This window comes from Gopherus evgoodei, chromosome 2 (assembly GCF_007399415.2).
Source record: "Gopherus evgoodei ecotype Sinaloan lineage chromosome 2, rGopEvg1_v1.p, whole genome shotgun sequence".
In the NCBI taxonomy this organism is placed as follows: Eukaryota; Metazoa; Chordata; order Testudines; family Testudinidae; genus Gopherus; species Gopherus evgoodei.
In genome coordinates, this window is record NC_044323.1 from 189,677,159 (window position 1) to 189,704,241 (window position 27,083).

General features: G+C 43.2%; 1 protein-coding gene across 1 annotated transcript in view; it reads right to left on the reverse strand.

The window, feature by feature from the left end:
* Positions 1-27,083, reverse strand: part of KCNG2 (potassium voltage-gated channel modifier subfamily G member 2) — an 85,422-nt gene that overhangs the window by 49,536 nt on the left and 8,803 nt on the right. The window lies entirely within an intron of this gene.

A 27,083-nucleotide genomic window follows, 5' to 3' on the forward strand; every position in this document is an offset into this window, starting at 1 on the left:
CATTTGCTGCATTTGGGCTGTCTGGGCCCAAAATAATCCCTTAACCCCTTTTTGTCCCACCCCATCACACCCATTTTATTTATCTTAGGGGTTTTACTTCCCAAACAAAACTTCATTATTTTATCCTGTTTTCTTACTAACAAGCAATTCCTATTGTTAACTTGAATAAACAGTGGAAGAAATGCGTGTGTTACCCACCCCCCAATTTAACAAATATAATATTTCATAAAATATGAATTTAAAATCCATTTGCTTTCCCATGCAAAAGAGTAAACACAGACATCAGTATCTAAAAATCCGAGTAAGGAACTGTGAATAAGTAGACAATATCTACTTAATGAGTGCGCTTGAGAGGAAAGCATGTAATTTGATTCGTATTGCATAATTTCTTTTGTATTATTTATTTTATACTTTAAATGACCTCATTTTGTTTGATGTGTTTTGCAGTCTCAGTGTCTTACTCTTCTGTAGGACCATCTAAGCTTAGGTTTTTCTAGAGCAGTCACTGCCATCATATCTAAGTAATTCCTGCAGGTGCTGAGTGCCCTCAACTTCCATTAAATCAGGCCATACATGGCAATTACTTTAGACTTTTTGATGTTGGGAACACATGGTGCAAGTGATAATGTTCATATGACAAAACAGTTTAGCAAGAGAACCTGCTGGTGTTTTATAATTCATCTAATTCGTACTGTAAATTTCTGCATCTGTGGAGTGTTTACATTTTTCTAGCTGAAAATGACAGTTGCATCATCCGCAAGGGAAACAAAGTGTGAAATAAATATAAGCACTGAGTAAATGCAGATGTTTTACCGTTACACAGAAAGAGTGGGAGAGAAAGAACACTTAGCTAAACCTCTAGCAGTCAGCTAAGGATTGTAAATTGCAATATTTCAGATAAAATAGGATAATGAGACCAGATCACTTGATGATTTTATGCTTACACAGACTATCAGTATTACAAATAGACTGATAAGTAAGGAAGAAATACATAACTTCTGAAACACTGGGAGGATCAGGTGTAATTGACCAAATAGCGACAAACATGGAAAAGATCCAAATACTGTCCAGAGTAGCTACATCCTTATGCTTAAAGTTCAAACCAGCTGAGTACTGAGCACCCTCAACTCTCACAGAAGTCAGTGAGTGTCATGCATGCTCAGCATCTTGTGGAAGGTGCTCTGCATCTCACAGAATCTGCCCCAATGTGCAATACCACCGGAGGGAACAACTGCAACAATCTATATAAATGGTACTTACACCTGCCCTGGCTAGAAAAAATACACTCTCTCATTCAGGGCCAGATAGTTGCTGGAGAGGCTGTGGTTTAAGGGCCCTTCAAACAGGCAGTATAGGTCGGGGGATAATGTACATAAGGTAACAGGAGTTCTGAGCCAAGATGAATCACTCTCTAAGTACAGACATTAGTAGATTAGGGCAAAGAGAAGACAAGGGTTACTGCTGGGATTTTTAATGGGGCCAAAGGGAGTCAGGCACCCAACTCTCAACGGTTTTCAATGGGAATTAGGTCCCAGATTTTTAAAGGTATGTGGGTGCCTATCTCCTATTGAATCAATGGGAGTTAGGTGCCTAAATACCTTTGAGGACTTGGGCCTACGTGCAAATCTTCGCCGGTAAAGTCTGCAGATGATACAAGGATTGGTGGGATAGTAAAATAATGAGGAGAACAGGATATTGTTTTGGAGTAATCTGACTTGCCTGGTTAAATGGTTACAATCCAAGCAAATGCACTTTACTATAGCCAAGTGCAATGTAATACATCTGAGAACGAAGACCGCAGGTTACACCTACAGGTTGGGAGACTCTCTCTTGGAAAGCAGTGACTCAGAAAAGGACTTTAGGGGGTCATCATAGATAATCGTCTCAACATGAGCTCTCAAAGCAGTGCTGTGGCAATGACAGCTAATGTGGTCCTTGGATGTAGAAAAGGGAGAATATCAAGTAGAAAAGCAGGGAAGTGATCTTGTATCTCCATACAGCATGGTAAGGCCTCTGCTTGAATACTGCATCCAGTTCTGGTGCCCACACTTCAAAAGGATGTGGCAATATTGGACAGAGTTTAAAGGAGGGCCAAAGGAATGATCCAGGGGCAGAAAACAAGCCTGATGTGAGGCTAAAGGAGCTCAACTTATTCAGCTTATCAAAGAGCAGGTTGAGAGATGACTTGATCACTGTGTCTAGGTACTTACACATGGAAAACCTATCTGATGGGTGGGGGGAGTTCTTCAATCTTGCTGACAAAGGCAAAACAAGAGTAAATGGCTGGAAGTTAAAATTGGACAAAATCAACCTTGAAATCAGATGCAATTTCCTAGCAGCGAGGGTAATCAACTACTGGAGAGTTTACTGGGGGAGGCGGTGAACTAACTTTCGCTAGTAGCCTTTTATGAAAGATCCAGCTTCTGAGATAAGTTCTGTGGCCCGTGTGTGTAAGGGTTGGACTAGATAGCCATGGTGATCCCATCTGACCTTGAAATCTGTAAATCTGTTACTCCTCTGTTCACCTCTTCCTTTATGGGCCTTGGGAACACTGCCCTCAGCATGCTCATAACACTTGTAGCGCTGTACATGTAATATATATATATATTATATGTATAATCTAAACTTGCACTTCAGGGTTTCAGCAAGTCACCTACAGGGGTCAAGAAGGATTTTTTCCCTCCACCAATGCACAATTATAACTTGGGACTGAGGGTTTGTTTTATTCCTCTGAAGCACTGGAGATCTGCCACACAGCTAGAGACCAGATACGTGATAGGGTGGACTGGTTCTCTAATGTGGTACAGAGAATCCCCATGTTTTAGACAGCTGGTTGGTGTGTCTTGCTCACGTGTTCAGCATCCAACTGATCACTTGATTTGGGGCTAGGAAAGAATTTCCCCCCGGTCAGATTGGCAGGGATCTTGAGGGTTTCTCACCTTCCTTTGCCGCATGGGGTGCAGATTGCCTGGTGGGATCATCTGGCTATATCTCACCTAATTAATTCCCTGTCATTGCAGGGGCCTTGAGCACTGGTGGCATGTAAGTCCCTCCTGTTCTCTGCCTGTGGCACAGAGCAATTTAGCTTCCTGAGGACTGAAATGTTTTAGTTTATTTGAAGTCATGAGGGATATTTGGGTGAAAATCGATGGCCTGTGTTACGCAGGAGGTCAGACTAGATGATCTAATGGTCCTGTCTGGCCTTACATCAGTGGTGAGCAACCTGCGGCCCGTTAGGGTAATCCGTTGGCGGGCCGTGAGACAGTGTTTACATTGCCCGTCCGCAAGTACAGCTGCCCACAGCTCCCAGTGGCCATGGGTCACCATTCTCGCCAATGGGAGCTGCGGGAAGCAGCACAAGCATGTCCCTGCAGCCCACGCCACTTCCTGCAGCTCGCATTGGCCAGGAACAGCGAACCGTGGCCATGCCTCCAGATAGTCACAGTAAACACCACTGCCTTACACTCTGTAAAACTCCCTTAGGTCCCCTGGAAAGTCCCAACCCACAGGAATAAGATATCTTTGTTAGTTCTATTTATCTTATTTACCATGAGGTTACAAAAGTTCTCCCATCTTTTGTCTGGACTTCCTGTCAATGATAATCGGTGGCTATTTTATATTAGCAATGTACCCTATTGGTCACTCTCCGTTAGGTAATATTATAAATATGCAGCTAATACTAAAAACCATTGTACATGTCCAAACTGCAGCCTCAGTCTTACAATATGGACAGCCAGATAACATCCGAATCAGGGAAACGCGTTTCAGTTACGCGTACAGTGTGGTGTTGAATGCCTGCACTCTGTTTGCATATAAATCTTGGAGGATTTTCAGATAAATGACCCTATGTGTGCAGAATACTAACTGCTGCCTCCACCTCCCTGAGTGCTATGGACTCTGTGTAGTTATGCTGTACAAGGTGAAAAGCAGTTCTTGAGGTGACTAGAGAGACGTCTTCCTGAATTCTGTCACACTAGGATGATTTGAGGCAGGCCAAAGATGAGGCAGGAAAGGGGACTACCTGCTTTCACTCCACTCCATGGCCTAGTATTGTGAGGAGTGGAAATTCACGTGCACCCAGCCAAGCTATTCCGGCTAAACATTGGGGAGAAGATTTTATAGATATTACAGGAATTTCCTGTGCTACCCTAGGAGGTTAAAGAAAATAATGAAAACATAGCCAAGAGCCATCTAACCTAGAGGTCGAACAACTAGACGATGGGACATTGTTTGCAGGGACATGATCAGACTGGGCTTAACGAAGGAACAAGCCATGGATAGGAATGAATGGCAATGATGTAACACTCCCTGTGTCTACAAAGTTACTCTAAGATGAAAGACAGACAAGAATTTACTGATGAATGTTCTCTGAATTCTCCTACACAATGGTCATGCAACTGCTAACACCCAATATTTCAATTCTGGCCACTTACCGCAACTGGCCTTTTCTCTGTCGGGTTCTATTGTATCCTGTAATCTCAGTGCCCAAATATTGCTCTTATCCTTCCATGCGCTGCATGGTACCAGGTCACTCTTTTTATTATCTCAGGGTTTACTTCTGCCCACTCACAGCTGAATCTGTCTCCTCCTTTGCCAGAGCAAAAGAAAGCACCTTCTCCCTCTGCCACCATCCTCATATACACCTCTACCCCGATATAACGCTGCCCTCGGGAGCCAAAAAATCTTACCGCATTATAGGTAAAACCATGTTATATTGAACTTGCTTTGATCTGCCGGAGTGCGCAGCTCCCCCCTGACCCCTCCCCGCAGCACTGCTTTACTGTGTTATATCCAAATGCGTGTTATATCGGGTTGCGTTTTATCGGGGTAGAGGTGTATATTTAAACAAACAAATCAGAGGAACCTCCTGAGATGTCTATTTCACATCCAATAATCTGATACAATCTGGCCTGCATCTGAGTAGTTGCCATACTCTGTTCAAGTCATTCTCCATTAGAGCAATATGTTTACTTTTCACACAACTCTTCCTTCCAAACAACTTCCCACAGGTACCAGTCCCACCTCCTCACTATCAATGGCCATTTTCTTACATTCTACATTTTTTCCATTTTTCCCCCTTCTGTTCAAGGCATTAACATTGGTCCCTGGAAAGATGACGTTCTCCTGTCTGCCAGGAGATCAGACAGTAATACAGCTACCACAGCTTTTTGCTAAGGACATGTTGTCATAAACAGATAGTTAAGGGTTAATAGAACAGGAGTACTTCATGTCTCTTTTGCCTGTAAAGGGTTAACAAGTTCAGTGAGCCTGGCTGTCACCTGACCAGAGGACCAATCAGGGGACAGGATACTTTCAAATCTTGAGGGAGGGAAGTCTTTGTGTGTGCTGTTAGTGTTTGGTTGTTGTTCTCTCTGCGTTCTGAGAGTGACCAGACGTGTGACCAGGTTCTCTCCAATCTCTCTGATACAGTCTCTTATATGTCCAGAATAGTGAGTACTAGGTAGATCAGGTGAGTTAGGCTTATGTTTGTTTTCTTTATTTGCAAATGTGTATTTGGCTGGAAGGAGTTCAAATTTGTATTTTGCTGAAAGGATTTTAATTTGTACTTGTATACTTAGGCTGGGAGGGTATTCTCAGTGTCTATAACTGAAAGACCCTGTAATATATTCCATCTTAAATTTACAAAGATAATTTTTACTGTTTTTTTCTTTCCTTAATTAAAAGCTTTTCCTGTTTAAGAACCTGATTGTTTTTTAATTCTGGTGTGAGATCCCAGGGGACGGGGTCTGGATTCACCAGGGAATTGGTAGGGAGAAAGGAGAGAAGGGGGAGAGAAAGGTTAAGATTACTTTCTCTCTCAAGGAGAGTTTGGGAGGGGGAGAGAGAAGGAGGGGGGAAGGTGAATTTTCCTCTCTGTTTTAAGATTCAAGGAGTTTGAATCACAGTGATCTTCCAGGGTAACCCAGGGAGGGGAAGCCTGGGACAGGCAATGGTGAGGGAAAGGGTTTACTTTCCTTGTGTTAAGATCCAGAGGGTCTGGGTCTTGGGGGTCCCCGGGCAAGGTTTTGGGGGGACCAGAGTGTACCAGGCACTGGAATTCCTGGTTGGTGGCAGCGCTACAAGTACTAAGCTGGTAATTGAGCTTAGAGGAATTCATGCTGGTACCCCATCTTTTGGACGCTAAGGTTCAGAGTGGGGAATTATACCATGACACACGTCTTCTCTCCTGGATTCTGTAAATCCTTCTGCTTTTCATCCTCACTTTAGTTTCTGCTGTAACTCACAGCTTTTTTTCTAGGTTTCCACTTTTCTGCCTTCACTTTCTGCTTCCAGTTGCACCCTTGAAATGGGCAGCAATTACTAAAGGAAACCACTTTTCATAAAAGGGAAAGGGGGAAAAGAAGATATTTATCTTTGACCTCCTCCCGCTCGCCTCTCTCCCTGCCCCCCCCCAACTTTGATTGGCTGCAGGAAATTCATCCCTTCCTCATTCCCCTGTCATTCTCAGGTGCAAATGTGGTTGTGGGGGTGGAAGGTGACGGCATCACCTCTCAGGAGCAACAGTTCCAGAGATCAGAGGGGAAGCTGTCTTAGTCTGTATCTGTAAAAGCATGCATCCGACAAAGTGGGCATTCACCCACAAAAGCTCATGCTCCAATACATCTGTTAGTTTATAAGGTGCCACAGGACTCTGCTGCGGTTCCAGAGAGGTGTTACAGTGATCAGTGGTTTTAGGAGTTAGAGCGCAGCTGGACAGGAAAACCAGGACGTTTCTGAAAGTACCTGGGTAATCTGTGATTATTAGAAAAACAAATCAAAGTGAGCAATTTACAGGCTAAGTTTGAAGGTTATCTTCCTTTAAAAGGGAAAGACTGGCAACAGGGAGGGGAGTGTAATCAGAGTCCCTACTCCACTGTTACACACCCGGAGGATCCTGGCTGCACAGTGCTAATCTTCCCTAGGCTAGTTACATCAGCTTTGGGGACCAATTTACATTGGTGCTACAGCATCAGAGAATCTGGCCCATTCCGTTTACCTGGAGTGCCACACTGAGGGTGCCCAATAACCTCAAAACTGAGGGTAACTGCAGACACAGGAACACATTTATTCAAGCGACCCGGTATTATTTCCCTTTTACAGCCTTTTTTATTTTTTTTTTTTAAAGTTGCATTCATATTTTTTTTTGGTCCCCAGCACTTTCTGTACCTTACATGTCTATGCACTGAATTGCTTAAACCACAATGCTGCTCACCAGTCTCCTCCTCCTTGATATTGTTTGCCCCACTTTCACATCTCCAGTTTTATATCATAATGAAAAATTCATCATCTTGCTGCATGTTCCACCTAATGAAGTGAGCGGAATTGGTTCTCATGCACATCCTTTAGGCATTCCATTAGTCTTCTCCATCACTCCCTAACTAGCCCTCACAAGTATCCTCTCTCTTTGAGATCCAAGTGATTCTTTACCCTCTCAAGTGCTTCATACTTATAACTAAGGCTACAACTTAGTCACAGGTATTTTTAATAAAAGTCATGGACAGGTCACGAGCAATAACCAAAAAAAAAAAATCACAGGATGGTGACCTGTCCATGACTTTTACTAAAAACACCCCTAATTAAATCTTCAGTGCTGGGGGGGGGGGGAGAGGGAGAAGGGGAGGCGCTTCCAGGGATGCTGCTGATCTTGGGTGGGGGCACTCCAGGCCCCACCACTGCTGGGGTGGGGGCAGCCCAAGGCCCCCTGCCACTGCTGCTGGGGAGGGGGCAGCGGCCCAGCGTCCTCCCGCTGCTGCTGGGGAGGGGGCAGCGGCCCAGCGTCCTCCCGCTGCTGCTGGGGAGGGGGCAGCGGCCAGGGGTCCCCCCCGCTGCCCCTGCTCTGGGCGGGGGACGGCCCTGGGTGCTGCTGCTGCTCTTCGGCAGCGCCCACGATCAGCTGCCTGGGGCTGCCCAAGCAGCGGCCGGTATGGTTGGCCCCAGAGCCACCTCAGCTATTCGGGTAGCCCTGGGGTCAGCCACACCAGTCGCTGCAGAAGTCAGGGAAGTCCCAGAAGGTAACGAAATCCGTGACTTCCGTGAAAGACTCTCAGCCTTGCTTATACCATACATGATGGCTTTGCAGAGAAGCAAAGTTTCCTGAAGCAAATTTACAAAAAACGGAAGTCACAGTAAATCAAGCCCATACACATTTCTATAAAAATCCTATCAGATGTGTTAGGCATGATCTTCTTTGGATGAATCCATTCTCAAATAAGCATATGGATTTTGACATAGAACTCCTAGTTTTTAGAAGAACCTCAACTCCTCTTCTGATTTTGCTCCTGGAAATAGTTTGTGTGCAGAATTGCACCAGTCATAATTATGGTTACATTTTAAACATGTAGAAATGAGGTAGCACCTCTGTGTCCTACAAATTGTGGGTGCACTTTATTTGTAACCACCATATGGTACTCACAATTATTTTCAGACATTATCAAGGTGCAAAATCAAAGGCTTCTTTTCACAATCAGGACTTAATTATCCATATTCTGATTGACCAATTGGGCATTTTTGGGAATGTCACAGCAATGACCTTATCACTGTTGCAATATGTAAATTAACTGAAAATTACTGATAGTAGGCCTTACTTCCAAACCTTCACCTCTGCCCCTTTCACAAATACTAAAGACATTTTGATCTGGTTGCTAAGAGCCTTTAAATTTAGTTTAGAAACATTTTCAGTCAGCAAACTTTTCCTCCATACTTCTTATGGAAGATTAAATTAACTTGTCCTCTTTACTTACTGTTTTATTCATGAGTGTCAGTTTCTTACCATCTGTACTTACTTTTTTATGAACTAGTGCAAATAGGCTTTGTGACTTTACTACCACCACACAGACTGTGAGAGGAGAAAATAATGTTTGTCTATGTCCTTAATAAATAATGACTGGTGTTTTCTTTACTTCAGAGCAGTGGATTGAAGAAAAGAGATGTTTGGAGTCGAATTTCCACAGCCTTATGACTTGTTTGTATGAAAAGTGTGCACACATATTTAATTGGGCATACAGACTGGGTGAGTTCAATCCCTGAGGGGGCCATTTGGGGACTGGTCCTGCTTTGAGCAGGGGGGTGGACTAGATGATCTCCTAAGGTCCCTTCCAACCCTAAGAACCTATGATTCAATTGGGCATGTAAGTTATCCAGCTGTCTGCTCAAGTACTGCTGTATGTGATCATTAACGGTTGTGCATGTTTAAGTGGATGCAGGCACACAAACTGGAGGTCTTTTGAAAAATCTAGCCTTTGGAGGCCAGAGGACACTGTCCATTAGCTAACAACTTGTAAGTTTCAATACTGTAAGATACTGTTTGATGGTGCACGATTAATCATATCACTTGATTCATTAAAAACTGAACTGGACAAAGAATATTATGACAATTATAATGTTCCAGTGCTGCACAGCAAGGAGATGGACAAGATGGTCCAATAGGTATTTTCAAATTAATTTCCATAATTCTAAGTCAGCCTGTTTTATTGAGGTTTGTTCCTTGTTTTATTGTAACTTTTTCCAAATAATTTCTTACTCTCTAGTGACACACTTCTTTAATTTCACCTCATTTTCTTTTTGCTTACATTTGCCATACCTCATTGCTTAATTCTTCCAGTCCAGAGTCTGCAACAGGTGCTTTAAACTTCGCCCACCTCCGTCCCCCTCGGTTACTAACTTCCAAATCTGTTTTGCTATTACTAGTTTCCATTTTTGCTCGATGACACATAATGTGCTGTAAGTCTAAGGGTTACAAGTTCTCACTCAGCACTTTTCATCAGCTCTGTGTGTCCTAACCTTCCACTGATTTACCTCATTTGGTTTCATTTGGCTCTTCAGAAATTCTTCTGAAATATGCTATGCTGAAATTCAACATCCTTATTTGGTTTCATAGTGGTAGTAATTGTAACTCTAATTAGACTATGATAAATATAGACATCTCTACTTAGTCTAGACTAATCTGATCCTGTCACTCAACACCTAGAAGTATATTTTGAGCATAGTGTAAGGTTACCACTCTGTCACGGAGGTCAGAGATTCCGTGATTTTAACACGTCTGCAAGTTCTTTAGCTTCGATTTCAGCCTTGGGCGGTGGCATGTGGATTTGGGCTTCTGCCCCAGGCAGCGAGGTTCAGGCTTCAGCTTCAGCGTGATTTATTGCTCACATTCTAACCGTGACTTTTAATAAAAACACCTGTGCCAAAATCGTAGCCTTATGTACAAACCACACAAACTTAGTCGGAAATTGTTTCTTTCCTTCATACTTTGTGTAAGGAAGCACTTGTCCTATTCAGAGGATACAGACATTTCTTAGTTTATTCCTCTGAGTTCAAATTTCTCACTACGTGGCAGTATGTTTTGAAATCACCCCTTACTACTAGTTTGCTGCTTTCCACAAACTACTTTGATCTCTGTTATCCTCTTCTCTATATTTTGCCCCTTCTTGTCAGGCTGTCGATAGCAGATTCCTTTGATAAACCTATTCTTCTATTATAATCATCTTTAGTTATAGCCATAAGAATCCAACCTGCAGTGGGATCTGTGCAGATTTGTACTAGATGAACAAAAGCCCAGGAAGGTTGTAGATTCTGGTCACTGGAGGCATGTACGAACAGGTTAGACAAACATCTGTCAGGGACGGTTTAGGTGTACTGAATCCTACCACAGCACGGGCGGATGGGGATGGGAAGGCTAGATGACCACTCAAGGTCCCTTCCAGCCCAACAGTTCTATGATTCTACAAAATCATTCTTGTATTATTGTTAGCACTTGTACTTGCCTTTGTTTAAGGACTTTTTATGGGTATTTTGCTATAATACTTGCATGGAAAATTAATAGGCATCTCCCAAGTTCCCACAAAGCATCAAACACAAAACCAAACATGTGGCCACAGATCTGTGGGATAACAAACCCCCCCGAGTTGGCAGATCTCAGCCAACTACACTGAACTACTTTCCCTTCCCACTGCGCTCTCTCCCCTTGGGAGCCAAGTCAGCATAGTTCTGCCAGTAGTTGAACTGCCATGAGCTGGTTGACTCATGGCTGCACTCTGTGACCCCTTCAAGAAGGTTCACAGAGAATAAAGTGACTTAGTAACAGCTTCTAGAAGCATCAAAGTCTGCAAATTTAACTCATAAGGTAAACAAAACATGACACATTGTATGTCCTCCCTGTTTCCTACTGAGACCTAATTCCCTACCATGCCACCCTTCTCAGTGTGATCCATCAGCTGTGCAGATCTTTTAGAGAAGGGAATAAGGCTGGTATGCCAAAAAAAGAGCATCACATGGAGCTGCCTTTTCCCTCCATACTCCCCATCATGGCTTTTCCCATGGTTTTGTCTCACTCATTAACACACAACAGAGGGAGGGGAAAGCACAAGGGTTTTTGTCATGTCTCCTGCGTCTGTATACAGATAACTTAGAAACAAATCCTCTCTCAAGAGTTGGCCCAAGGTCTTTCAGCTCTTAATGTTTCCTCTTTACTCCTCTCTAAGTCTTACATATGTTATTTGCGTCAGAGCTTACAATGCCCTTGTACTTTGAGGAGCGACCTTACAAATGACATCATGGGGCTCCATGTTTACTATGTCTCAGTGATTTCCAGTGATTTCCAGATCACTCACTCGCTCAGTTAAAAGGAAAGAGGGGTTTTTTTTTTGTTTTTTTTTTTTAACTTCAATCTCAGCAAACTCAGCCTGGGATTTGAAGGTCAAACTTGGACTTTCCTGGGACTTTTGTCAGTAGAATTCATCCAGTTTTCAGTTACACCTGTGTAATTCTCCTGCCTTCAGTGGGAGCGTAATTTGAAGGCAAATGGGAATGCACAGATGGCCCTGCAATAAAGTACAAGCCAGTACAGAACTCAGCACTCACTCCCAACTCAGCTGTGTTGTGTCTCCAGGGACGACAGTGGCAAAAATTTACCTTTGTCACTAAAATAAGCACATATGGCTCTGCATGCACACAGAGAGCAGACTTCTAAAGCCAGACAGTGCCATTTTAATATAGTCACTTTGCAGGGTAAAAGTGCCATATGTTGTTATTTCCCCACTTATTCACTCACATGCTATCTGTAGGCATTTTGGTTACCCAACCTCTTTTCCTCCTTCCATTACCTTACTTTTCCCGCAACAATCACCTGCACTTTGCAGCCAACATTTAGCTGCAGTCTAATCTGCCTGTATCACGCCACAGAGTGCAAAAAAGATTTCCAGTTGTTTATACACCTAACATATTCATCAATTTTTCAGCCAGGCATTTCAGTTTTTAATCTTCCCTTACCTCTGCTTTGCCATGAATGCTTGTGGTAATACTAAGAAAAATACTCCAGGGGCCTGTTTTGTTTTGTTTTTTTTCCCCTTCTTCTTAATATGTTTGAAGGTTATCCTTCATCTTTCTTATTCCAAATTAGGTTCCAACCTAGAGCATGGCTAGTGACTTTCTGGAAGCTTGTCCATCTGGAATACTGATTGTCATATTGCACTATTTTCAAACTTAAGCCCCAATCCTTCAAGGATTTATGTACTTCAGTAATCCCAAAGCTGTAACTTAGGCCTGCATCCTTTAACACCTTGTGTAAGATCAAGCACATGCAAAAATCTTTAGCGGATCTACACCTAATCCCATCCATTACAGAACTTCAGTCTCTCAAAATGTAAAGCAAAAGGAGAAAGAAACAACACACACTCCTCCAGCATGAAAACAGCCAGTCAATTAAGAGTGACCTGCAGATAGAAAACAGTGGGTTTTGTGCTCTCGTTTCTTTGTAATGTTTAAAGATTGAGGGGGGGAGAGGTTACATTTATCTTTCTTGGATTTTGCCTTAAAAATAATAGGCATGCCAAGTTTAATCTCTCCCTGTTTTTGCTGGAGAACTCCTCAGAGAGCCAGAAAACTGGAGTGGGAACTTTTGCTGCCTTTAAGGGGCAGGATACTGAATCTTTCACAAAACACTTTTCTCCTATATCTTTGGCAAAGGTTTGAGTTAAATGCACATTTTAACCAATCTGAATAAAAATCCCTTCTGATATCCATTGCTCAGTCTTCACCTCCTAGATACTTATTTTTAGGGCTCCGAGTCTGTCATGGAGGTTGCGGAAATCACAGATTCCATGACCTTACGTGAGTTCCATGACTTCTGAAGCGGCCAGTGTGGATGACCCCAGGGCCACACAAGGAGCTGGCTCCTGGGTCAGCTGCTCAGGTGGCCCCAGGGCCACCCATACTGGCTGCTGCTGGAGCAGCCCTGGGACCAGCGGGACTGACCACTGCCTTGCTCAGGTGGCCCCAGGGACCGCCTGAGCAGTGACTGATGTGGCTGGCCCTGGGGACTGCCTGAGCAGCGGTCCCCGGGCAGTCAGAGCAGCCACTGCTCGATGGCCCCCCGCAGCTGGTGCCGCTGCCCCTGTCCCCTCCCAGCAGCAGCCTCCCCGGGTGCCCCCACACCTACCAAGATTTAGTCAGGAGTATTTATAGTATAAGTCAAGGACAGGATGACTTATATTAAAAATACCATGACTAAATCGAGGCCTTACTTACTATGTCATAATCCTACTAGTTCTCCAATTGTCCACAGAGTCTTCCAGGAAAAGACAAGTGAGTCAGATCTGAATTTCTAACGCGAAAAAACCCATACAATGAAAATTCAGGTTTCAGGCTTTCATTGTACATCATAAGGAACTACAATTAAAAGAGGGCATAACCTAATATTTCCCCTTTCCAGAGCCCTTTAAACCTTTACTGTCATCACAGGATCAGCACCAGCTGTAGCCAGTTAAACTAAACATTTTGAGGTTTTTAGATGCTGCTGGGAGACAAAAAGTACCCCGATGTAGTCACAGAAACACATTCCCTTACAAAGGAAAGTTTTAGCACTTTAAGAGACAAAAGCACAGTTTTCTTTAGGGTTATGGATTTAGCAATCTCGACTGCTACCAGATTGTTTACTTGGAAGAAACACTCACACTGCTCATGACACATATAACCAAAAATACAGATGGGAAATAAATATCATCAGCAAAGCACATATTATTTGTACAATTACAAAAGCCAATCCATACAACTGTACTAACAACAACATATATGATTTAATCTGGTAGACAGCCTGCTGGTGGAGCAGAAATGTAATACAAGTTGGTAAAGAGCAGAATGCACTTTTTAATCATATTCATTATGCATAACTGCACAAAACTCACTTGTTTCTGGCATGTACTCTACTCCTCATCAGTTAATCGGCTCCAGATTCATAAAATGAAATGGATATTATAGTAACTCCTCGCTTAACGTTGTAGTTATGTTCCTGAAAAATGCGACTTTAAGTGAAACGATGTTAAGCGACTCCAATTTCCCCATAAGAATTAATGTAAATAGGGGGGTTGGGTTCCAAGGAACTTTTTTTTTTGCCATACAGTACAGTACTATAATTGGGAGATGCCCCCGTCTTACCCCACACAGGCACAGCCCACTGGCACTGGAGACAATGAGGCTGAAGGTGCAGTAGACTAGGCGAAGCACTCGTGCTGCAGCAGCGGCAGCTTCCCCTACTCTGCAAGCACCAGGGGCGGGGGCTCAACCCTTGGCCCGCCCATGCCACCTCTTCCTCCAAGCCCCCACCCTTAACTTGCCTCTTCTGGGGGAGGAGCAAGGACATGGCGTGCAGGCTCCTCCTCCCTCCCCTGCCTGCTGAACACTGCAAGCCAGCTTACTGCCGTCGGCAGGAGGCAGTGGAGGGAGGGGGAGGTGTGTCGCATCCTCGCTTCTCCCCCCTCCCTCCTGCCCGTGGCAATCAGCTGGCTTGCGATGTTCAGGGGGTAGGAGGGAGGGTGGAGGAGGGAGGACTGGGTGCACAGGCTCCCCCCTCCCTCCTGCCTGCGACAATCAGCTGGTTTGTGGTGTTCGGGAGGCAGGGGAGGGAGTCCTCCCTCGCTCCTCCCCCCTCCCTCCTGAATGCCGCAAGCCAGCTGATTGCTGTTGGCGGGAGGTGGGGGAAGACGCTGATCTGCGGGGTCTGCCAGCAGGCGGGAGACACTGTGGGGGGGGGGGCGCAGGGGAGCTGCTAGGGGGCTGACAGCTGCGGACAAAGCAGGCAGCCAAACAACAACGTTATAGCAAAACATTGCACAACTTTAAATGGAATATGTTCTGTAATTGGGCAGGGACGTAGGATCAAAACAATGTTAAGCGAGAGGACGTTATGTGGGGAGTAACTGTATTACACCTCCATTTCCATACGCATTCGTTATTTTTTCTTTCTCACTAGATCAGAAGAGACAGACACAGGACCACATCCAGCCACTACTTCCAATACTTTGAGGGATATTTATTGAAAAAATGTTTTTGGTGCACCTCCAGTCACGATCTTCTGGGTGTCCTCAACCCTTACCAGTCCCAGGCACCTATGCCTGATATCCTTCATCTAATGGTAGTAAAGTGTCTTTGCTGATCTTGTAATATTTATCAGGTACCACAATCACAAGGGCCTGTCGAATCACCTGCTGTGGGAATGGATTGGGACAGGAGAGGCTTTTTGATTGGGTTTGTTTCACATTTACTTTGAAAAGGTGTAGATGACTGCAAGGTAACAGAGAATCAGGTCCTACACTGGCAAAGACTGGAGATACCCGTTCAATAAAGGGTGCATTTGCTACCCTGTTAGCACTCATCTACACCGAGTTAGAGTTGGTTTGCTCCCATCTGCACCTCTAGAACATGCTCCTTTCAGCATCTCAGGACATCCTGCATTTAGGAAGCTTGGTCAAGGAGCATTTAAAAGCTTTTTGAGGTAGTTTCATGGGCATGCTTTTCATTTGACTGTGAAATGGTGTTTATGTTAGGGTTTTATGTTGGTGCCTATCCCCCTACCATCTGAGCACCTATGGTAGTGAGTTATTTGGTACTGTCATTTAAACTAGAAAGTCAGTATGATAATTTCTACAAAATTAATTGCTCAGCAGTAGGGAGTTCAGTGATAATATAAATATCTAAATGATTAACATTCAAGCCTATGGAAGTTTTGCATTAAAACCAGTGGTAGGTGCATGGTCCATCTGTTTTCCTAGGGTGGATTTCATCCCTGTGCTGTGGGCTAGTACAATCCCTAATTTAGGAATTATGCTGAATTTAATTTATTGGTGTTCGGGCTTAGTTCTAGCCTCTGTTCCAGGGCAAATGTCACTCTTGGATTGTTTTATGAGAAGGGTGAATATGAGATAAGCATAACCCCCAAATCTGTATTGTGCATATCTGCCTAGGCATCAAGGGAGGAGCATATTTATAACCCTAAAAAGCAGTTTCTAAGTCAGGGGTGGGCAAACTTTTTGGGCCGAGGGCCACATCTGAGTGGGGAAATTGTATGCAGGGCTGGTGCAGAGGGTTGGGATGCGGGAGGGAGGGAGGGAGTGTGGGGTGTGGGAGAGGGTGCAGTGTGCAGAAAGGGGCTCAGGGCAAGGGATTGGGGCAGAGGAGGGATGTGGAGTGTAGGAGGGGGCTCAGAGCAGGGGTGCAGGAAGGGTGCGGGAGGGGGCTCAGAGGAGGGGGTTGGGGTGCAGCAGGGGTGTGGGGTGCAGGCAGGGGAGCTCAGGGCAGGGAACTGGGGTGCAGGTGGCATGTGAGGTCCAGGCAGGGGGGCTTAGGGCAGGGAGTTGAGGGGCAGGGTGCAGGAGGGGTTCAGGCTCCGGCCCGGCACCGTTTATCTAAAGCGGCTTCAGGGTGGCAGCAGCACACACTAGGGCCAGGGCAGGCTCCCTGCATGCCTGACCTGGCCCCACGCTGCACCGCTCGAGGAAGTGCTGTGGCCCCTGGGGCGTGGGGGCGGAGGGCTCCATGTGCCCTGCCCTTGCCACGCCTCCAGGTACCTCCTCCGAAGCTCCCACTGGCTGTGGTTCCCCATTCCCGGCCAATGGGAGCTGCGGGGGGCGGTGCCTGGAGTCAAGGACAACCCATGAAGACCTCTGCCCCCCCGCCCGGGGGCCACAGGAAAGTGGTGCCGGCAGCATCTGAGAGCGGCTCCTAGGGGACAATCCCGCGGGCCGAATCTGGCCCGCAGGCCATGGTTTGCCCACCCCTGTTCTAAGTAACTGATCAGTGCACAAACACAGAGTAAGAGAACTGTTGGAGAAAGGTTTATAAAATTAATGAAAGAATTCGATGACATAGAAATCACTCTGACATTTTTAGGAAAACAGGTTTTTTGGAATCTCTGATCAATTTGCTGATTAAGATAGTATTTCAAAACAATGGACAAGATATTCTGTAATCGTGGTATCATAGCTCTGGGTGCTTTGGGTGGCAGACTGTAGCTACTGTTCCAAAGCCCTTTTAAAATTCTGGTTACATTTCTCCCTCCCTTTACATTGATATTTGCAGGAGACCTGTCCTTGTCAGCCTGATGCTGCCACTGGGCTAAGTCTAGGAAGCTTAAACTGTTGATGACTGTGAAGCCATTTTTGTGGGCTCCTCAGAGAGGCATCTGCTAGCTCTGTAATGAATAACATAATAAGCAGGACTGCAAACAATCCCCACTAACATGCATAATGCCAAAGATGTATACATTAAGAACCCGACAGTTCTTTTTCTACTGCCATTTCTAATTTGAAATTAATCCAATATTTGTGAATGTACTTTTATATTCACTTTTTATTTCAAGTGAAGGTGGACCAACATGTTTATATGCCTAACTGAATACCTCTGATGGCCATCTGAAATTCCAGAAATGAGTGGCTCAAAGCCAGGCTTTCCTAATAACACTCATAAGTGGAATAAGATGAAACTTCAGAGGTTAGTGTCAGATGCTTCTAAAGAAGGTTCAAGAAACCTCATAATGGACAATAATGGCATATCTTGCTCTTATGCCAAGTGTCTTCCTAATCCTACACAGTTAGTGCTAGATTTACACCCTGAAGCTTGAGGATTCAAGCTCTCATACATTTTTATCCTATTTAATGAAACTGCAGCTGTTTTTCCTGCTTCGTTGTTTTGCACTGAAACCTCCAATGATGCACAGGATAACTTTAAAATTGCAGTTCAATCCAAGGTGCAATTAAAATTCTTTAATAACGGCCCACTTCTGTGAATGCAAAAGGAGTGGTATGAGCTGACATACTGCAGTTGATTCTCACATTCAGGAAACAGAAAAATAACTAAAATTTGCTCACTGCCAAGAATCTCAGATCCTTTTTGAGCATACCCCGGAGATCTGTACTGTGCCTCCATAAATAGGTTTGTCTTATACTGATATTGGCTGAGCTAAGGAAGGTATTCAGGCAATAACTAGGTTATTGAAAAGGAAAGTCATAAAACCCTTGTTATGTAGGTTGTTACTGGTTTATTGTAGTTCTGGTGATGCAATTAACAGAAAGGGCTAAAAACATACAATGCAAAGTGCATTCAGAGGTTCCCAAAGAGAGAGTAATAAATTGTACTGAATCATCTAAAAACAAAGATTAGGTCCATGTTGGCAGCACTACTAGTACATCAAAACTACCATTACTAAGGGTCCTCAGCTTCTTTAGTTCTTTGGGAGAGATGTGATGTGTGAGTTAAACAAGTATTAACCTGCACAGCCAGCCATTGAATGAACTGGATTAGAGTTTTTGTTTTATTTTATTTCTTGGTTTTACCTGTTTTGACTCTTTCTTTCTAGAATAAATGGTATCTGGTTTAAATGCAATTATCAATATTGAGCGAACAAGTGTGAAAAGGCTCTACCCTCAGGGAAAAAAAAGAACAAGTGGATAGAGTTTACCAGCCCACAGCCACGGGAGTTTGGGATAGCCTGGAATTCTTGCTCAAAGTACTGCCACATTGGTGGAAAGAGCTCCAGGATGGTCCGGGACAATCTCTGAGTGCACAGATATGACAGTCTGTTACTAAAGAGAGTAGTGGGGTGCATTCAGTAGCATAAAACTACAGCCAGAAATGAGCCCCATCTTTACCTCTCAAATCTGACACAAGTAAAAGTAGTGTAAATTTGCACTAGGTTATTGGCCAACTCAGGAGTGCCCACGCTGTCCTTGAACAACTACTCACATAGACTGTTTGTGACAGAAATATTGCATTATGCACAACTACTTTTGACAGGATATTCAACCAGAGCAAAAGGATGCCATGGATGGAGAAGGGGGACACAGAGTTATATGTGTGGACAACACCTTCTGACCTCTAGACCTTGCCTGGTAAAGCTCCTTCCTAACTCAGTATGTGGAGGGACAAGAGAAGTATTGTCTCTGGAGGTTTCAAAGGAACAAGCATCAGGATGCAATAGTGACACTGAAATTCCCCATCTGGCTACTGTTTTTCAGGCCCTCACATAGACCTGAAGCTAGATTTGGTCCCAGCCGAGTATAGCATGCACTGCAGTACCCTTACAACAGCTTCTTTGCAAACAGCTCACTGAATCCACAACTCCCATAAAAACATATAGTATGGACAAATCTGGGGCTTAGACGCCCTCTCCTATGTAAGTTGGTCGGAGTGCCCCTTATTTATTAGATAACAGAATTGGTCCCAGGCAGCCTTAAAAATGAACACTTAAAATCTGTAGCATCTCGATGCTACTCAATAGGCCATATTTGATACCAAACAAGAAAAAGCAAATTTTAAAGAAGCACTGTATGTACATATACATTTTGGGAATTCAAACAATTACTGTCTGCAGTGGAGCTATCAAAGCCTATCAAGAAATATAATGCTCATTAAAAATTATTCAGCATACTTATTTACATGCTAAAGCATAAGAACTCTGAACTAACAATTACTGTGTGCAAGACTGGGTAAAACAGGTATGGTTTTTATATGCTCTGTGAGAGCCCAGTCCTGAAAAGCATTATGCACATTAGAAATCCATGTGCACTCCCATTTACTTCAGTAGGATCACTTGTGCAAGTAAACACTAGTCATGACAGTAACAGTTTGCAGGATCAGGCCCTCAACGTGATATGCATTTACAATTTTTGTTTTTAAAATTAGGGGAATTTTTTAAGTGTTATTTTTCCATTTTGATATAAGCATAATGTAACATGGCAGGACCCTGACCACTATGAGAGCTTTACTCTAAATTATAGTACAAGTGCAACAGCTCAAAACCCCCCACAAAAATATCTAGAGTCAAGTTCTGCTCTCACTTGCACTTGTGTAAATCTGGAGTAGCTCCATTGATTTACTCCAGTGTAAATGAATAGAATTTACCCCTACAGTCCAGACAGGATTTGTTTCCACTGCAGAGACCATAATCAAAAGCCTCTAGAACAAATTCAAGTCCTTCTGTAAAAGCAGCAAAGAGTCCTGTGGCACCTTATAGACTAACAGACGTTTTGGAGCATGAGCTTTCGTGGGTGAATACCCACATGCATCTGACGAAGGTGCCACAGGACTCTTTGCTACTTTTACAGATCCAGACTAACACGGCTACCCCTCTGATACTCAAGTCCTTCTGTTATCACGAAAGCCTTCAGTGTGAAACCTTGGAGAAACATTGCGGGAGTTTGAATTTACAAATCTCAGAATAAGGAATCTAGGGAAATATTTACCTTAATATTCTGTGAAACATTTTTGTGATATTTACATGAAAGAGCATACACATCCAAGGGCTGATTTACAATTCTGAATTAAAGCGAAGATGATCAAAACAACACAGGGTGTGCTACTTACACTCTATACAAGTGAAGCAAAGGCTGCATATTCTGTGCTTTTCTGAGTCCCAGAGGTTCTCACCTGGTGTTTCAAATGCAGTACGGAAAAAAGGCAGGCTTATGCCTGCTCCAAGAATACTTCAGCTTGTCACAGAAAAAAATTGTTAAATTACTTTTTTTTTAATTTTTACCCTTTGGCTATAACCTTGATTAACTCACATGAGCCATACACATTTTCAAAGAGTTTCACAGACTTAGCCACATATAAGCTCAAATAAACCCTTCCTGAAACACCTCAGAGTTGTTTACATGACTTCAAACAACGTACCAAAAAAAAAAAAAATACAGTTCAAAGACAAGGCTAAATAAACGAATTTGATAATAAAGATGAGAGAGAAACACATTCCAGGAAACACTGAGAAAACTCTTAGGGACAGAATACTAAATATAGAGAACCAACCCTCTCCAAATGGAAACAAGAGTTACAACCTGGACACTGGGATCCGAGGAAAACTTACCGTTATGTGCAAGCCTGTTCATGCCTTTTACGTACCTAATTCAGCCTTAAAATCATTCATTTGGTCCAGAGAAAGCGAGTGGAGATGCTTGATATGGGAGAAATTTGATCAGAAATGTTGGTTCTCTTCAGGAAGCATCTAAGAATAGCGACCAGCAGAATGGGAAAAAGAACTTCGTTATATGTGGTGGGAAGTGGCAAAGACAAGGCATGTGTTAAAAATCTCAGCAGCCTAGTGAAACAATGTAGGTCGCAGAGTGAAGAGGTTCCTATGGTGATACTGTAGTAACATAACTTGACAGCCAATTGTAAATTAAAAAATAACTGCAGTATTAGCAAGCACCGAGGCCCTAACCCTGCACCATTACAGGATCAAGCCCTGAGGACAGGAAAGGTAAGTTAGGATAGTAAGATAACAACCAAGAAAAAAATGAGACCCCCATTAAAGGGACTCACTGTGCAAAATTCAGCTTGTTTTGTGTTCAACTTGAAGAAGTTAGGCAGCATTGCCGAACATGAATGCAAGAAGAAACATGCAGCACAAAGTAAGCTCCGCTGGACAACAAAGATAATACTGAGCTCACAGGTTGACATCTAAGGTCCTCATCCTGAAAACACTGATGTTCCTATCGACTGCATGGGGACTACCCATGTGAGTAAAGGTCACAGGATCAGGCCTTAAATAGATAAAGTTTGATACTGATGGACATGAGCATAAATGCTATCACCCAAAGCAAGCATACATGTTCACCGTATAAATAAATTGGCCTTTTGAGTCTCCCCTGAAAATCTGAATTTGATTACATCACATTGATGAAGACAGTATGCACAGTGAGTGCTGGGGTAAGGGCAGAACTAAGTCAATGCTCTATCAGATAAATCAATATCAAAGTTCTGCTGTGTAACAAAATCACCAGCTTTTGGGTGAAGCAGGAAACAGGCCCAGCAACAATAACAAAGAAATGTAATTCCTACATGCAGAAAAACAGCAGGCTTTTCACATCCTAATGAGAGGTTAATTACAGTCACATTTTCACTAATGGGGGGGAAAAAGAAAAAGCATGAAATAAAGAAGGAAAGATCATATGAATCCTGATAGTGCATTATAACCTCCATTAACTAGCAGCACTGGCCGCTTTTTAGAGTGAACTCCACAAAGAAGCATTTCAAATGTCAAAATTAGAAACTAAAAGGTCTTCTAAGTAACCTCTGAGGATGTACGTTCTACTTCCTGGGAAATAGCTGCTTTTTTTCTCCCAACCCAAAAACATTGTCAAAGGCAATTTGTGAGGTGGGGGGGGAATCATTCTTAGCCTCTAAGTAAAAACTTCAGTCTAGCAAGTCAATATAAAGCAGAAACTAAACCCACAGAATAATATTCTTAAAGCTCTAAAACTAAAAGACTTAGCTGTCGTCTTCAAAGGGGCTTTTTTTTAATTTGTTGAATATTATGAATTGCTTGCTCTCCCTGGAGGGCATTGCCCGCTTGGCTTACACAGTAATGTGATATGTTGCAGTGACTTCTAGAAGGAAATCAAAATTAGTTTCCCCTGCTTATCATCATAATCCATTCAGGAAAGAATACCTCAACCTCTCGTACTTCATTAGCCTTAGCAGCTCCAGCAAATCTGATATTCCTTAAGCTCATGCATTTGACTTTTTATAGCTTTCCAATGTATAAATTGCAATGTCCCTAGCAGTTATTTCCACCTCACTTCCAAAATGAAATGGCTCTCTTTAGAGAGAGAAAAAAACATACAAGAGTACACTTATGTGAAACAAATCAATGAAAGCAGGAAAAATTCAATCTTGACCCCACTGGCTGAGATCTCTTTAGGCCACTCTTGTCAATGACATGACCTCAACTAGTTGAAGAGCATCCTGTACTTCTCTCCTTATGAATCTGACCAAGCAGTATACGTTTTTAGCGTATACTTCAGCATCTTCCCATTATCACTGTAGATGTTAAATACGTTTCTAATTTTATTAATGACTCAGTAAAATAAACCCTATAGGCCCAGAAATTAGTCAGACTTAAAAATGTTTTTGGCAGAGATCTTCAGAGTACAAAGATTGTTTCAAAAATTATCATTAGAGTTTTGCAGATTCCTTGGAGGCCTGATTATCATAACACTTTGATTTTACTATTCCCTCTCCCCACTCACACTCTCCTGGTCCTTATCTAAACACTTTAAATTTCCAGAGGTCATGTAATTCAGATATCTAGGTGAATATAGGTAAGATGCTGATGGACATGAGAGAGACTTACTCTACAGCCAGCACAAATGAAAGCTCCTTTACAATACACCTGAGAAACTTGCTTTCAAGTCATCCAAATAATGTGCCTGACTAGAGATGTTTGAAGAGTCATAAGATGGTAAAAGTTACACAGACGCAGCATGGCAGTTCTCAGAAAACAAACACATTCATCTGTTCCATTCAGTGGCTCCTGCGGGACTGTGCTCAAATCCTGATTGTGCTGACTACAGCCAACACTGTATTTCTTTCAGATAAGCTCCTCATGCCAAAGTTGACTTCTGGGGAGGAAGGTAAGCAGCTATATTCAAGACTGGCTTTGGAGACCACTTCAAATTACAGAGGTCCACAGTTGTACACATGCAACTCCCATTCATATCAATGGGAGCAGGATATGCACAGAGGACTTAATATTTATGTTTACCAATTATTCCCTTCCTAATTGATATTAGTGTATTTATTCTGCTAATGATACTCTTAATAGAAGGGATGATGCAACTTATCCTACTTCAAATGTCCAAAAAGATAAAGAGGAATCTAAAAATTAATGCTTCACAAAGTACTTTTTGAGGGTTCCATCTCATTCTGATCAGTTTCATATTTCTTAATAGAGTGCAAAGCCCTGAAATAGGAGGTTTTCGATGTGGTAAATAAAGCTTTAGTGTTTGTAGAGTTTCATCCTTTGAAAGGACACTATCATCTACTTTTTCATCACTTTATTTTGATTTACCCTCTGTTGGTTTTAATACTGACTTAGAAGCCTGAGAATAACATTTTCCTTCTGTACTGTTCACATCCTTTGCCATTTGGCCAATCATTGATTGATTTCCTGCCTCTCTTATGGATTTTAAAATTCACATGATTTGTTTATATCCCTCTTTGTGCACAGTGCTGCAAGGAAAGTTTTGAAAATAATGTTGTTAGTTAACTTTGAAGAACCAACAGAGGAGGGCGGAGAGAACCATGAGAGAGAGAGAGTCTAACATAAACAGAGTGTGTGTGTGTGTGTGTGTGTGTGTGTGTGTGTGTGTGTGTGTGTGTGTGTGTGTGTGTGTGTGTGTGTGTGTGTGTGTGTGTGTGTGTGTGTGTAATTCCCAGCAGTGGTATGATGATGTCCGTAGACTTATTGTCTTTTGTTTTTTAAAAACAAAATAGCTATTTAAGTATCAGAGGGGTAGCTGTGTTAGTCTGGATCTGTAAAAGCAGCAGAGAGTCCCTGTGGCACCTTATAGACTAACAGACGTATTGAAGCATGAGCTTTCATGGGTGAATACCTGCATCCGACAAAGTGGGTATTCACCCACGAAAGTTCATGTTCCGATACGTCTGTTAGTCTATCAGGTGCCACAGGACTCTTTGCTGCAACAGCTATTTAGATTCCTGCAGCTATTTTCAATCTACAACAAAATCAAAGAGGATCAAATTTTAGGTCTTAACTACTTGGCCATGTCCCTTTAATTGTCCTTCATTATGAAAATTAGCATACCACAAAATGTTGTAGATAGTTCTGACTAGCTTTAGTTTTAAAGCTTTAGATTTTATCATAAATATATTTTATGAAATCTGAAGATTTGTAGAAACAGTAAGAGATTTCAACCCCTCTTGAAAAATTGGGATGATAAATTTTATTCTACAAATTCCCCGAATTTTTTTTCAGCGTATGACTGCTGAAATATAGCTTTAGAATAATTAACAGGAGGAGTAACACTATAGGAATTGTATTTGTGGTGTGATATATGCACTTAAAGTTACTAGAAGCACCAAAAATGTGTCAATGTAGAGCACTCAACCTGTGGTACATTATTCTTTAAGACATCATGGGGATTTCAATTTTGCTACAGACAGAATCATTGTGTTATGAATATAGATCCAGAGTCTGCCAATCTTCCACAGGATGGGTAGCACTTTTGCTCCACTAGTCCCACTGAAAGCAACAGGATTACTGTACTATCACACCCTGAGTAAAGATGGCAGTCTCCAGCTTGTAGTCTGCCGGGAGTGGGGAGAATGCCACTTACACAGGAAAACATATCATCTGACCAGTCCAAACCATTTGCCTTAAATCAACGACCATTATGTCAAAATTTTTCTTCCTCCAAAACATTCTCTATCTCTGAGCTGGATTCTTTCACTTTTACCACACTGTATTATCTTACTCCACCAGGAGGCCCACTGAAATTAATGGGATTCTTCACTGAGTAAGATACTGCATAATGTGACTATGGGCTTGGCTACACTTGCAAGTTAGAGCGCATTAAAGCAGCCCCAGGTGCCCTAACTCCTGACCCATCTACACTGGCAAGGCACTTAGAGCACCTGGACTCTGCAGCTGGAACGCGCCTGCTAATCCACCTCCACAAGAAGCAGAATGCTTGCTGCGCCTCAGCTGAAATGCCCCAGCATCAGTGTGAATGAGGTGTTGCACTACTGCACTTTGATCGGCCTCTGGAAAGGTCCCATAATCCCCTTAATTCAAGTGGCTACTCTTGTCATTGTTTTGGAATCGACTGTTGGAATGCGGATGTCCCCTTTCAAAGCTCCATTTCTGACAGTCGGCTTATCATCTGCTCCATGACAAAGCAAGCCATTAGTATGGAATGCTGCTTGCTGTGAGTGTGAGAGAGAGAGGCGAGGAGGGGGAGGATCTGAACTTACAAGACAGCATGCTGGCATACTCTCAGCACCCCAAAAACCCATTCTCTCTCCCCCAACATACACACAACACACTCCCTGTCATACTCCACCCCACCCCCACCCAGCATTTGAAAAGCATGTTGCAGCCACTTGAACGCTGGGATAGCTACCAGAATGCACTGCTCTTTGTGGCAACACAAGAGCTGCTAATGTGGCCACGCCAGTGCACATCCAGCTGAGAGTGTAAACACTCGGCAGCATTTTCCCTGCTGCGGTCTCCGAAGGCTGGTCTAACTCCCAGCACTCTACACCTGCAAGTATAGCCATGCCCTTAGACTATGGGTATGGCTACATTTGGAATTTCAAAGCGCTGCCCTGGCAGCGCTTTGAAGTGTGAGTGTAGTCAGAGCAGCAGCGCTGGGAGAGAGCTCTCCCAGCGCTGCATGTAAACCACATCCCTTACGGGTGTAGCGTGCAGCGCTGGGAGCCGCGCTCCCAGCGCTGCTGCCCTGATTACACTGACGCTTTACAGCGCTGTATCTTGCAGCGCTCGGGGGGGGTGTTTTTTCACACCCCAGTTGCAGCGTTGTAAAGTGTGAGTGTAGCCAAGCCCTAAGTCTACACTTGGAGCAGAGCATAACACCCTTAGCTCATGTGGATATTTTCACATTAGCTCTCATCGAGCTAGCATGATAAAAATAGTAGTGTAGCCACAATAGTACCAGCAATGAATGATGGCACAGCCTAGCCACACTCAGTACAAACCTGCCTGGACTCTGTGGGTAGGTACTCAGGGCGGCTAGCCCATGGCACTGTTCACCCCTGCCCATATTATTGCCATGCTAGCTTAATGAGAGCTTTCACAAATACGTCTATGTGAGATGCAGCCGAAATGTGGCAGAATCTAGCCTTCTATGCAGTTAAATTGCTTGCTGAAATGGAACACAGATTCAGATGTGCTACCAAACAAGAATACAAATCACAGCTCACAAGACAAAAAGCATGAAGTAACTTTGATGAGTTGACAAATTAATTAACAGATACCCAAAAAAGTCTGACTGGTA